Genomic DNA, 14,593 nt, shown 5'->3' with positions numbered 1-14,593 from the left:
GTAGTAGCAAGAGAAGTGAGGGACCAAGATTGCTGCTGTTGTTGGGATTGGGGAATGCCTAGCAGAGAGAAGATAACACTGAGCTTGGTATTAATGGGCAAGATACAAGGGATGATGTGAGAGTGCAGTGCCTGCAAATGTATGTAGAAGTCCCAAATGACGTGGCGCATTTGGAGAACTACAGCTCTGTCAGTATGGCTGTTGAGCTAGGCCCAGGCCAGAGTGGCAGGTCAAATCAGAAAAGTCCTCATAAGTCCTGATAAGAAGCTTATCCTTTACTGGCAGCAGTGGTAAAAGAACAGAAGTAGGTTTCTAGCAAGGTAGGGACAAAGTAAGACATTTCCTTGGGGACAGGCACTCTAGGCACTGGGTGAATCTATAAGGTAAGGTGGAAGCAGGAGAAGAGTCTGGAGATATGTTGAGGGCCTGAGTGGACAGGGAGATAGAAGAAGTGCAGGCAGCCTCAGAACATTTGCATTCAAATATAACCTTGCATCAGAGAATAAACAAATAGAGAAACTCAGAACAGAGGTGCCCTAGATGAGGTAGGCATGGGAATCCTAAGGGACCTCTAAGGAGGTTCCACTAAATCCAGAGTTCAAAAACCCTGAGCTTGGCAAAAAATCTAATGAAAAGTGACCTTTCAGCCCATGTAGTTATTTTTAGACTTGTGTATTGGGAGCAACATGTGGAGAAGAGCATGTACATGGATCACTTCTGCTCTTCATTTAGATCTCTGGGCACACATCACACACTCAGAGAGGCCTTCCCTGACCACCCTGTCTAAAATAGTAGGGTTCTATTAATGGGTTACTGCTATCTGCCCAGGCCAGACTAGGTTCTACTGCGGGCAGAGGGAAAAGACACAACCCCTTGCCCTCAAGATTCCCACAGTTTGTGGCTCTCTCTCTCTCTCTCTCTCTCTCTCTCACACACACACACACACACACACACACACACACACCATCCACCAAACAAGAAAGCAGCTAGTTAGTACTAAATATTATGGTGCAGCCTAGAAGTGTAACCGAAGGTGACAAGACAAACAGAAGAGTGTCAGAGGGGAGCTAGCTAGGTTTCTTCAGAGAGAGGGTGGAATCTGAAAGTGCACTGAAAGATGAGCAAGAATTTAGGTGAAGTGGACAGGTAGCAGAATAGTGGTGAAGAACTTGGGCTCTGAAATCAGCCAGTCAAGTATGAAAGTGGATTCTGCTTACTATATGTTCTTGGACAACTTGCTTTGGCTTTGCCTCTCTAACTCAAGTACTCATCTATAAAATGGAAAAAGCAAAAATACTTATTTTATAATGTGATTGTGAGTCTAAAGGACATGGTGAAGCAGTCAGAAAATCTTAGCTGTTGCTGTTATTGACCTTCCGGTTCTTCTGACATTCATTTACTGTGATCTTCTCACTTAAGATGGCCACTTCCTCACAGGGTCCCAAAGGCCTACACCCACTGAGGCACCCCACTCAGGCTTTCCTTCTAGGGAAAATTCCATGTGTTATCAGTGCTTTTCTTCTTTTTCCTAATCATATCTGACCTGGCCTATGTCCCATTTCCACAGGACTCTGTTTCCTAGCTCTTTGATCTGATAAATTAATTTCTAGTAAGAGGTCGGTTTTGATAATGACCTCTTTCAGAGATTTTTCATTTATTCGTAGGACTCCTAGGCACATAATATTAATCCCCAGAGGTATATAGAGAAATCAGATGTTTTCCAGACAGTCTACATATATTTTTAAAGTTTATTTATTTATTATTATACTTTAAGTTCTAGGGTACATGTGCACAATGTGCAGGTTTGTTACATACAGATTTTTGTGCTGTACCCATTAACTCGTTGTTTACATTAGGTATATCTCCTAATGCTATCCCTCCCCTCTCCCCCCACCCCATGACAGGCCCCGGTGTGTGATGTTCCCCTTCCTGTGTCCAAGTGTTCTCATTGTTCAATTCCCACCTATGAGTGAGAACATGCGGTGTTTGATTTACTGTTCTTGCGATAGTTTGCTGAGAATGATGGTTTCCAGCTGCATCCATGTCCCTACAAAGGACATGAACTCGTCCTTTTTATGGTTGCATAGTATTCCATGGTGTATATGTGCCACATTTGCTTAATCCAGTCTGTCACCGATGGACATTTGGGTTGATTTCAAGTCTTTGCTATTGTGAATAGTGCCGCAGTGAACATACGTGTGCATGTGTCTTTATAGCAGCATGATTTATAATCCTTTGGGTATATACCCAGTAATGGGATGGCTGGGTCAAATGGTATTTCTAGTTCTAGATCCTTGAGGAATTGTCACACTGTCTTCTACAACGGTTGAACTAGTTTACAATCCCACCAACAGTGTAAAAGTGTTCCTATTTCTCCACGTCCTCTCCAGCATCTGTTGTTTCCTGACTTTTTAATGATCATCATTCTAACTGGTGTGAGATGGTATCTCACTGTGGTTTTGACTTGCATTTCTCTGCTGACAGTCTACATCTTTAACAATTGGAGACATGTCCCTGCTGCTCATGCCTTGTGTACCTCTAAGGCATTCCTTTCCAATCACCTGCTCTAAAAGGAACTTCTTCCCACTGCTCTCCTCAGGCCCCAAACTGCTTGCTTCTCCTTTTTCTTTGGCTTGTCCTGCATTTCAGCTTAAAATGGTTTACCTTAGCATTTCTGATTGGAAACCCACAGGACATTGTTTTTCAGTAACCTTAAGGCACCTGGCCTAGCACCAAGCCGAGACCCACATTCTTCCTTGACCTGAAGTAATTGAGCAGAAGGGACACCATGACCTTCAGGCAGACCAGAGGCCTGTCTTTTGATCCCTTGTTCAGCTTTATCAATTATTCCTTTAGGACTGGTGCAGCAAGCGCACTATGCAGAACTCCCTGGCCAAGCTGTTCTTGCCAAATCCTGCACCTAAGTGCAGGGGAGTGTTACAGCCTAGAAGTGTTACAACATTAGGAAGGGTTAAAGATAAAAGATAGCACAGAAATTGGCACCTGGAAGGTATGTGGGGTAAATTTCATATCATCAGCTTGGCTTCATCCTGTTGCTATGATTAACCCTATTCAGAGTGTTGGGTTCCTATTCTTGCTAGAAGTTGGCATTTTCTGGGAAAGATTTTACTGTTCCTTCCTTCTGGAGTGATAATCACTACCTATCTGTGTGGCCCTCCCGACAGACAACATAGTCACAATGGCCATGTATAACAATAACAACATCAGCAAAACCCACTTATGAGCATCTTACTTTGTTCCAGGCACTGCATTAAGTACTTAACAGGCAGTAACTCATTTAATCCTCACAATAATCCTAGAAGGAAGGTGCTGTCATCTTGATTATTATCCCCTATTTTACAGATAAGAAAACTTAGACACAGAGTGGTTGAGTGACTTGGTCAAGGTCACACACCTAGCAAGTGGTAAATCTGGGACTCAGAACCAAACAGTGTAGCTCTCTCAGCCATGTCCTTAACCCCCATTCTACACAGTCACTCAACATTGACTTCACATATTGAGTGAAGCCTTATTAACTGAGCACCAACAGTAATGGATTTGCTGCATCTACGTGCAAAAGGTTTGTTGAGATGATTGCAAGTAAACTGGTAGCCCACTTAAGAAAAAAAATATTTCCATTTATAGCTGCTAAAATTAAAAAGAGAAACACCAATATGCCCTTGAATTTTTGCATCCACCAGATCTACACACATTTGCATATATTTAACGTTCCAAAGAGTCTGTATTCATTAAGGCAAGCCCACACTATGTGAGTAGATAATTCATGCTATTGTATGGGCTAACATCAAACAGCATATAGTTCTCCCAAATTCCATGATTCAGATGAGCTTCATTCCAAATTAATCTTAGATTGTGTAGTACAGCATACCTTGGCGTTTTAGAGTCCCTTTACTCAACAGGCTTACCAAACACCTACCATGTGCCAGGAACTGCTTGGGGTGCTAGATCCAGAGACTGATGTAATATGAACCCCACCCCTGGCAGTCCACAATATTTCCATGTCCCATGTGAAGCACCATAGGTACTAGGAGAGTCATGGTTTGGAGGCTCTGGGAAGGCAGGGACTGCTGTATCCTCAATGTCTTTAATATAGTGGGCACACAACAAATACTTGTTGAATAAATGAGCAAAAGCAAGATTTAAATGAAATGTTAAAATTGTGGTTTTGCCCACAGAAATTTGTAATTGAAAAAATATCACATGCAAAACAGACTTAATATTTACCAAAGATAATAAACTAAATCACAAGTGTAGTACAACTAGTTCTGAGCACTCTTATAGCTGCCCTTTTTTTTTTTTTTTTTTTCATAACAGTCATGAGTTAGAGAGGGACAGGAACTTTTCTCTGCAGGATACAGGTGGAGAAATTGAAGCCTAGAAAAACATAGACTTGTAGGGTCAGAAGGGATCTTAGAGGTCATCCTGTGCAACCTCTAACTCTGCCGAAAATGACGTTTTCCCTCCACCCCACCCCATAACTATTGGAAAATTCTGAAAGCTGAGGATAAACCTCTTATTCCCTAATAAAGGGGTCCAGAATTCTCCCCACAGCATCTCTGACAAGAGGTCATTTAAGCCTTATTGTTTGCTGGTCCTTTATTGGACAGCTTGTCTTAATAGACAAGTCTTCATTAGATAGGACTGCAACTTTCCTCCCTATAACGTGTCCTGGGTTTTTCTCTTTGGAAATCATCTAAATGATCCTCCCTCTTCCACATGCCAGCCCTTCAGAGAAAGAAAGAGGTGTATCCAAGGCTGCTGGAGGTCCTCCCATTTCTACCACCCAACTTGTGATTTTCAAGATAACACATCTTTTCACAGAAAGCAGTGTTGAGATTCACTCACTCAATAAGTGCTCTGAGCATTGGACTAAGGAAGGCTGTGCCCTCTAAAAACTACCAATCTAGTAAAAAAAAAAAGTTTCTTTTCCTCATAAACTTGTTGCCATATATGGAGTAATTAATGCAATACCTGAAGTGCAGTGCACAAGAAGGGGAGCTAGCTGATAAGGGACTCAGGGAATGCTTCACAAAAGTGGCATATATTTTGGCCTTAATGATTGAGAAAGGGTTCTCTAGATGGAGAACCTGAAGAGCTTCAAGAAAGAGAACAATGTGCGAAAGTTCAAGAAAACTTGTGCTTAGGGATATAGCAACAAGATTGGTGTGACTGGGGTAAGCCTAAGGAGAGGAAATGGTGGAAAATAAAGAGGTAGATCTGAAAGGGCTTCCCTTGGTCATGCCAAAGTGGATGGACATTACCTGCTGGCCAAGAGCCCAGTAAGTTATCTATGGTTTAAAAGTAGGAAAGCAAAAGTCAAAGAGTGTCATAGATTAAATCTGAGAATGAACTTGGGTGGTAGCAGCAGCAAGGATAGAGATTAAAAGACAATACCAATCCATGATTACTAATGCATATGCCCAGAGAAACAAGGCAGACAACCTAAATGAGTGAAATGAGCTAGATGCAATACTACAGGGAGTGCTGGGGACTGTGACAATTGAGATATAAACTTTGCCAAAAGGGAGTTGATACTCAGTTCTAGTCAATAAATACCCTGCAGGAATAGAGGAAATCAGATTTTTATGCAAAACCTCCCAATCACATTTAATGACTTCTGTTCTAAGTGTAAACTCAAAATGACTAATGGAGATGGTAAGAAAGGGGGAGAAGTCTTCTTTGGGGAACTGGGAGGAATGGTGGTGCCACTCAACTAGACATGGAATAGAAGAGGAGGGGCTGCTCTACCTCAGATGTGGGAGTACAGAGTAGGAGAGAATAATGAGTTCTTTCTTGGACATAATGAATTATAGGATCTGTAGGAAGCCAGATGGTGAGGGCAGCTAGGATTTTGGAAATATCCTGGATCTGAAGAAAGCAAGTTGAGATTAGAGGTTTAGGAGACACTGACATACATAGAAAGCACATATGAAAAGAATGATCATTTTGGCTCTTTCTCAAGAAAGAAAAGCCCAGATCACAGTTCCTGGACCCTTCATTGAATAATAGGCCTGGGGAGTTCTCTGGATACATATGACTGTGTTGAAGGTGGGGAATTGGACAAAGCTAGGAGTGCTCAGGGAAAAAGGAAGGAAGGAAGGAAGGAAGGAAGGAAGGGAAGGAAAAATAGAACGCTCACCTTCAGTGGAGCCACCAAAACCAATTTCCCATTAGCTACCTGTTTCAAATCATTTAGGGAACCTTTTAAAATATGGATTCCCAGCTCCTCCGTATACCTACTGAATCTGAATGTTTCTCCTCACCACTACGCCGATCAGTCTTAGTCCTCACCACCTCCTTACTCTATTATTCAAGAAGCCATAGTCCTTAAGGCTCATGTGGGTTTCAGAAACCACCTCATTCAAGTCCTTTAATAACTCAGATGGGGAGCTGAAGCCCAGGAAGGAGACAAGACTTCTAAAAGTAAGTCATAAAGCTAGGACCATATTCTGTAATCTGAATTGCTCAGCCTCTTTTCTGGTGTATATGTCTGTGAGAGAGATCATTCATGATCTGTCTTTCAACATAAGGCTGATTTCCTGCCCTGGGTAAGTGACTTGAAGCAATTTCATCTTCCCAACTGGACCAGGGACTCACCATGAATGTTGCCTCCTGAGTAGCATCTGGCGCCTGACTATCCCCAAAGCAGCAGGAACATATATGTATAAAATTAGGCACTGATGCAGATACATAGACAGGTCTTGAGAGAAAATCAATACCCCAAAATGCACAGCAATGAAACACCAAAGAATCCGTAATAGGAAGCCTTGCCCCCCATTAAGGAAGAGATTGACAACCCTTTTCATACCTGTCAAAGTCTTAGAGTCTGATGCCCAGCTGCTTGGCCACAGGAAAAGGCTTTCAGAAGTCTTTCCACCTCAGAATGGATGCAAATCAGGCAATTTTCAAATCCATTCATTCATTTACTATCTTTCTGGATATCCAGTGTTTGGTTTTGAAAATACCATCCTCTAAATAAAAACCTGGCTGAAAGCCAGGGCCTAAGGAGTGCAAGACAATAAGAGCAAGCGACAGCTAACCACAGAAAAGGTCTGCCTGCTTAAGGGTCTCCCCAGTGCTCCCAAGAACATGGAAATGCCACTAGCTTTGTGGGGAAATAGGCCCCAAAATAACTGTCTTGTAGGAGAGTCATAGAAGTAAACACAAGTGCTTGAGAAATACAAAGAAAGCAGCCACAATAGCTAAGAGATGGTCAGGGGGTGCATTCCAGAAATGTCATCTCAGCCAAGTACTGTTAGTCAGATGCAGGAGAAAAGGTAGGCAATCCACGTGAATGGAGTAACACAGAGGTGAGGGAGTCATGGGGCCCTAAAAAAACTGTAACATCAGTCTACAGAGGAGGTTATGAATGAGAAAGCCAAAAGAGATGGAGCTGGAGAGGCTGATAGCAGTCAGCTCAGGAACGTTGCAGTAAACCAATCAAAGAATTGGGACTACACATGGAAGGAAATTGATAGCTATGGAATTGGTTCTAAGGGAGATCAATATGGCTGGCATTCACTGTAGTGACAGAATTGAGAATAAATTGGAGCGGCAAAATTGGAGGTTGTGTGACCACTTGGAAGACTGAGGCAATAATCTAGGCAAAAGCTGGTAAGAACCTAGAAGAAGTTCCCTCATGCTGCCCCTTTGCAGGCGTATCCTCCCCACCTCTAGTCCTTGGCGACCACCATTGATCTGTTCTTCATCACTATAGTTTTATCTTTTCAAGAATGCCATATAAATGGAACCATACAGTATGTAACCTCCTAAGGCTAGCTTATTTCACTGAGCATAGTATCTTTGAGATTCATTCATATTGTTGTGTGAATCAGTAGTGTATCCCGTTTATTGCTGAATAATATATATTCCATTGTATGCATATACTATATTTATCTATTCATCCATTGAAGGACATTTAGCTTGTTTCCACTTTTTGCCTATTATAAATACTGCTGCTATGAACATTTATGTACAAGTTTTTGTGTAGGCATATGTTTCCATTTCTCTTGCCTACCCATATACCCAAGATTAGAATGGCTGGGTCATATGGTAACTCTGTGTTTAACCTTGTCAGTAACTTCAAACTGTTCTTCAAAGTGGCTGCAATCAATTATCTGTGCAGCAAAACACCATGCACACTTTTACCTATGTAACCTGTACATCCTGCACATTTATTTTATTTTATTTTATTTTATTTTGTTTTATTTTATTTTATTCTTCAACTTAAAATAAAAGTTGAAGAAAAAAATAAAATAAAATATAATCCCGCCATCAATGTATGAAGATTCCAGGTGTTCCATATCCTCATCAGCATTTTGTGTTGTCAGGGTTTTGTTTTGTTTTTAGACATGCTAGTGAATGTGTCATAGTGTCTCATTGTCTTCTAAATTTGCATTTTTTGCATTTTCCTAATAGCTAATGATGTTGAACTTCTGTTCATATGTTTATTTAACATCTGTATATTCTTTTTACTGAAATGTCTGTGCATGTCTTTTGCCCGTTTTCTAATTGGATTGTTTGTTTGTTTGTTTTTGCTGAATTTTGAACATTCTCTATTTTAGACACTAGTTCTTTGTCAGATATGTGGCTTGCAAATATTTTCTCTCATTATATAGCTTATCTTTTCATTCTCTTCACAGGATCTTTTGAAGAGTAGAAGTTTTGATCTTGACAAAGTCTAATTTATTTTTTAATGAATTATGCTTTTGATGTCTTGTCTAAGAACTCTTCACAGAGCACTAGGTCCCAAAGATTTTTCTCCTGAGTTTTCTTCTCGAACTTTTAAAGTTTTATATTTTATATTTAAATATGTGATCTCTTTTGTGTTAATTTTTGTATAAGATAGGGGGTTTATATCAAGTTTCCTTTTAAACATTTTTTTCTTCTTATGGATGTAAACAATTGCTCTATCACCATTTGTTTTAAAAGGTTCTCTTTCCTTCATTGAATTGTTCTTATAATTTTGTCAAAAATCAGTTGGCCATAATTTGTGAATCTCTGTATTCTCTATTCTGGTCCACATTGTATTTTGATTACTATAGCTTTACAGTAAGTCTTAGAGTCAAGTAGCGTAAGTTCTCCAACTTTTTCTTTTATCAAGATTGGATGATTCTAGTTTCTCTGTCCTTTTATTTGAATTTTAGAATATGCTTGTCTATATATAAAAAAATCTTACTAAGATATTGATCAGAATTGTGTCATAGCTATAGATCAATTTTAGGGAATTGAATCTTAGTGATATTGAATCTTCCAACCCATGAACACATTATGTTTCTCTTTATTTAGATCTTTGATTTATTTCATCAGTACTTTGTAGTTTTGAGCAACAGGTACTGCAAATGTTTTGTTAGATTTATACCTTATATTTTCTGAGCTATTCTAAATTTTATTTACTTTAAAATTTTCTTCTCTCATTGTGTGCTCCTAGTATATAGATATATAATTTGTTTTGTAAATTGACCTAATAACCTGTGGCTGCATTCAATTTGCTTCTTAGTCCTGGGCATGTCTTTGTAGATTCCTAGGGATTTCCTATGTACAAATTCATATTGTCTGTAAATAGAGCCTGTTTCAGTTCTTTCTTTTCAGACTTTATGCTCTTCATTTTTTTGCCCTGTTGCACTGGGTAGGACTTCTACAACAATATTGAATAGGAGTGGTGATAATGGAGATCATTGACTTGTTATGAAATTTAAGGAGGACGCATTTAGTTTTTCATCATTAAATATGATATCAACTATAGGCATTTTGTAGATGTCCTCTGTCAGGTTAAGATAGTTCTCTTCTATTCTTAGTTTACTGAGTCTTTATAAAGAATAGATGTTGAATTTTGTTAAATGCTTTTACTGAATCCATTGATATTATTATGCAAATTTTCCTCTGTTTATAACATGGTGGGTTGCATTGATGGACTTTCTAATATGGAATCAGTCTTGTATTAATAGGATAGGTCCCATGTGGTCATGGTGTATTAACCATTTTTCTTTTTTGTTTGTTTTGATCAAATTTTTATTGTGGTAAAATATAGATAACATAAAATTTACTATTTTAACCATTTTTAAGTGCACACTTCAATGCCATTAAGCATATTCATTTTTTGGCTTTTATTTTATGTTCAGGGGTGCGTGTGCAGGTTTGCTACGTAAGTAATCTTGTATCACGGGGGTTTGATGTACAGATTATTTGATCACACAGATACTAAGCATATTACCAAATAGTTATTTTTCCTGCTCCTCTCCCTCCTTCCAACCTCCAACCTCTGGTAGGCCCGAGTGTCTGTTGCTCGTCTCTTTGTGTCCATATGTTCGCATCATTTACCTCAGAATTATAAGTGAGAGCATGCAATATTTGGTTTTCTGTTTCTGTTAGTTTGCTAAGGATAATGCTCTCCAGCTCAATCCATGTTCCTGCAAAGGACATGATCTTATTCTTCTTTATGGCTGCATAGTATTACATAGTGTATATGTACCACATTTTCTTTATCCAACTCTTCCATTGATGAGCATTTACATTGACTCTATGTCTTTGTTATTTTGAATACTGCTACGGTGAACATACGTGAGCAGTTGTCTTTATGATAAAAAGATTTATGTACCTTTAGGCATATACCCAGTAATTGGATTGCTGGATAGAATGGTAGTTCTGCTTTTAGATCTTTGAGGAATTTCCACACTGCTTTCCACAAAGGTTGAACTAATTTGCATTCCCACCAACAGTATATAAGCATTCCTTTTTCTCTGCAACCCCTCCAACATATATTTTTGACATTTTTCCTTTTTTTCTTCAAATTTTGCTTTAAGTTCAGGGTTACATGTGCCGGATGTGCAGGTTTGTTACATACGTAAACATGTGCCATCATGGTTTGCCACATAGATCATCCCATCACCTAGGTATTAAGCCCAGCATCCATTAGCTATTGTTCCTGATGCTCTCCCTCCTCCACACCCTCCTCCAACAGGCCCCAGTGTGTGTTATTCCCCACTTGTGTCCATGTGTTCTCATCATTCCGTTCCCACTTATAAATGAGAACATGTGGTGTTTGGTTTCGTATCCTGCGTTAGTTTGCTGAAGGTAATAGCTTCCAATTCCATCCATGTCCCTGCAAAGGACATGATCTCATTCCTTTTTATTGCTCCATACTATTCCATGGTGTATATGTACCACATTTTTGTTATCCAGTCTATCACCAATGGGCATTTAGGTTGATTCCTAAATACCCATTTTCACTATTGTGAATATGCTGCAATGAACATACATGTGCATGTATCTTTATGATAGAATGATTTATATTCTTTTGGGTATATAACAGTAATGGGATTGCTGGGTCAAATGATATTTTTGCCTCTAGGGCTTTGAGGAATTTTCACACTGTCTTCCACAATGGTTGAACTGATTTACACTCCCACCAACAGTATAAAAGTATTCCTTTTTATCTGCAACCTTGCCAGCATCTGTTGTTTTTTGACTTTTCAATAATAGCCATTCTAACTGGTGTGAGATGGTATCTCATTGTGGTTTTGATTTGCATTTATCTAATGATTAGTGATGTTGAGGGTTTTGTTCATATGTTTTTTTGACTGCATGGATGTCTTCTTTTGAAAAGTGTCTGTTCATGTCCTTTGCCCACTTTTTAATTGGGTTGTTTGTTTGTTTCTTGTAAATTTGTTTAAGTTCCTTGTAGACCCTGGATATTAGACCTTTGTCAGATGGATAGATTGAAAAAAAAATTCTCCCATTTTGTAGGTTGTCTGTTCACTATGATAATCGTTTCTTTGGCTGTGCAGAAGCTCTTTAGTTTAATTAGGTCCCATCTGTCAATTTTCGCTTTCATTGCAATTGCTTTTGGCGTCTTCATCATGAAACCTTTTCCTGTGTCTATGTCATAAATAGTATTGCCTAGAATTTTTTCTATGGTTTTTATTGTTTTGAGTTTTACACTTAAGTCTTTAATCCATCTTAAGTTTTGTATATGGTGTAAGGAAGGAGAACAGTTTTATTTTTTAGCATATGGCTGGCCAACTCTTCTAGCATCATTTATTAAATAGGGAATACTTTCCCTATTGCTTGTTTTTGTCAGGTTTGTAAAAGATCTATGGTTGTAGGTATGCCACCTCCTTTCTGGGCTCTCTATTCTGTTCCACTGGTTTATATGCCTGTTTTTGTACCAGTACCATGCCATTTTGGTTACTGTATCCGTATAGTATATTTTGAATTCAGGTAGTGTGAGGTCACCCACTTTGTTGTTTTGCTTAGGATTGCCTTGGCTATTTGGGCTCCTTTTTGTTTTCATGTGAATTTTAAAATAGGTTTTCTAATTCTGTGAAGAATGCCATTGGAAATTTCATAAGGATAGCATTACATCTGCAAATTGCTTTGGGCAGTATGGACTTATTAACAATATTGATTCATCCTATTTAGGAGCATGAAATATTTTTCCATTTGTTTGTCTCGTCTCTATTTCTTTGAGCTGTGTCTTTGTAATTCTCATTGTATAGCTCTTACACCTCCCTGGTCTGCTGAATTCCTATGTATTTTATTCTTTTTTATGTCTATTGTGAATGGTATTGCATTGTTGATTTGGATCTTGGCTTGGCTGTTCTTGGTGTATAAGAATGCCAGTGATTTTCATACATTGATTTTGTATACTGCTACCTTGCTAAAGTTGTTTATCAGCTTAAGGAGCTTTAGGACTGAGACAATGGGGTTTTATTGATATGGAATCATGTTATCTGCAAACAGGGATAGTTTGACTTCCTCCTATTTGGATGTGTTTTATTCCTTTCCATTGCCTGATTGCTCTGGCCAGGACTTTACATACTATTTTGAATAGGAGTGGTGAGAGAGGGCAACCTTGTCTTCTGCCGGTGTTCAAGGGAACTGATTCCAGCTTTTGTCCTTTTAGTATCAAGTTGTCTATAGGTTTGTCATTGATGGTTCTGGATTTTTTGAGGTATGCTTTTTGAATACCCAGTTTTTTGAGAGTTTTTAACATGATGAGGTGTTGAATGTTATTGAAAGCCTTTTCTGCATCTGTTGAGGTGATCATGTGATTTTTTCTTTAGCTCTGTTTATGTGATGAATCACATTTATTGATTTGCCTGTGTTGAATGAACCTTGCCTTCCAGGGATAAAGCCTACTTGATTGTAGGGGATAAGTTTTTGATGTGATGCTGGGTGCGTTTTGCTAGTATTTTGTTGAGGATTTTTGCATCAACGTTTATCAAAGATATTGGCCTGAGGTTTTTTTTTTTTTTTCCTGTTGTGTTTCTGCAAAGTTTTGCTATCAGGGTGATAACTTATAGAATGAGTTAGGGAGAAGTCGCTCCTCCTCAATTTTTTGGAACAGTTTTAGTAGAAATGATACCAGTTCTTCTTTGTACATCTGGTAGAATTTGGCTGTGAATCAGTCTGGTCCAGGGCTCTTATTGGTTTGTTGGCTATTTATTACTGATTAAATTTCAGAGCTCATTATTGGTTCGTTCAATCTTTTAATTTCTTCCTGGTTCAGTCTTGGAATGGAATATGTGTCCAGGAATTTATCAGTTTCTCCTAGATTTTCTAGTTTCTGTGCATGGAGGTGTTCATAATAGTGACTGACAATTATTTGTATTTTTATATGGTTAGTGGTTATATCTCTTTTTGTCATTCCTGATTGTGTTTATTCGGTTCTTTTGTCTTTTATACTGTATTATTCTACAAGTAGTCTATCTTATTAATTTTTTGAAAAACCACTCAGTTTCTGAATTTATTAATCTTTCTAATGTTTATTTTGCATCTCAATCTCCTTCAGTTCAGTTCCGATTTTGTTTATTTCTTGTCTTTTGTTCACTTTGGGGTCAGTTTTTCTCTTTCATCTCTAGTTCTTTTTGTTGTGATGTTAGGTTAATTTGAGATCTTTCTAACCTTTTCATGTGGCTATTTAGTACTACAAATTTTCCTCTTAACAGTGCCTTAGCTGCCTTCCAGAGATTCTGGTACATTGTATCTTTGTTCTCATTAGTTTCAAAGAACATCTTGATTTCTTTCTTAATTTCATTATTTACCCAAAAGTCATTCAGGAGCAGGTTGCTTAATTTCCATGTAATTATGTGATTTTGAGCAATTTTCTCAGTCTTGAACTCTATTTTTATTGCACTGTGGTCTGTCAGATTGGTTGGTATAATTTTTGTTCTTTTGCATTTGCTGAGGATTGTTTTATGTCTGACTGTGTGGTCAATTTTAGAGTATGTGCCATGTGCAGATGAGAAGAATGCATATTCTGTTGTTTTAGGGTGGAGAGTCCTATAGATATCTATCAGATCCATTTGGTCCAGTGTTGAGTTCAGGTGCTGAATATCTTTCTTAATTTTCTGCCTTGATGATCTAATATTGTCAGTGGATTGTTGAAGTCTCCCACTATTATTGCGTGGGATTCTATGTCTTTTTGAAGGTCTCTAAGAACTTGCTTTATAAATCTGAGTGCTCTTGTTTTGTATGCATGCATATGTATATGAAGAAGACCTTTACCATTATGTAATACCCTTCTTTGTCTTTTTCAATCTTTGTTGATTTAAAAGTCTGTCTTATCTGA

Source organism: Chlorocebus sabaeus, chromosome X (assembly GCF_047675955.1).
Source record: "Chlorocebus sabaeus isolate Y175 chromosome X, mChlSab1.0.hap1, whole genome shotgun sequence".
Classification (NCBI taxonomy): domain Eukaryota; kingdom Metazoa; phylum Chordata; class Mammalia; order Primates; family Cercopithecidae; genus Chlorocebus; species Chlorocebus sabaeus.
Note: the sequence above shows the minus strand (reverse complement) of the source record.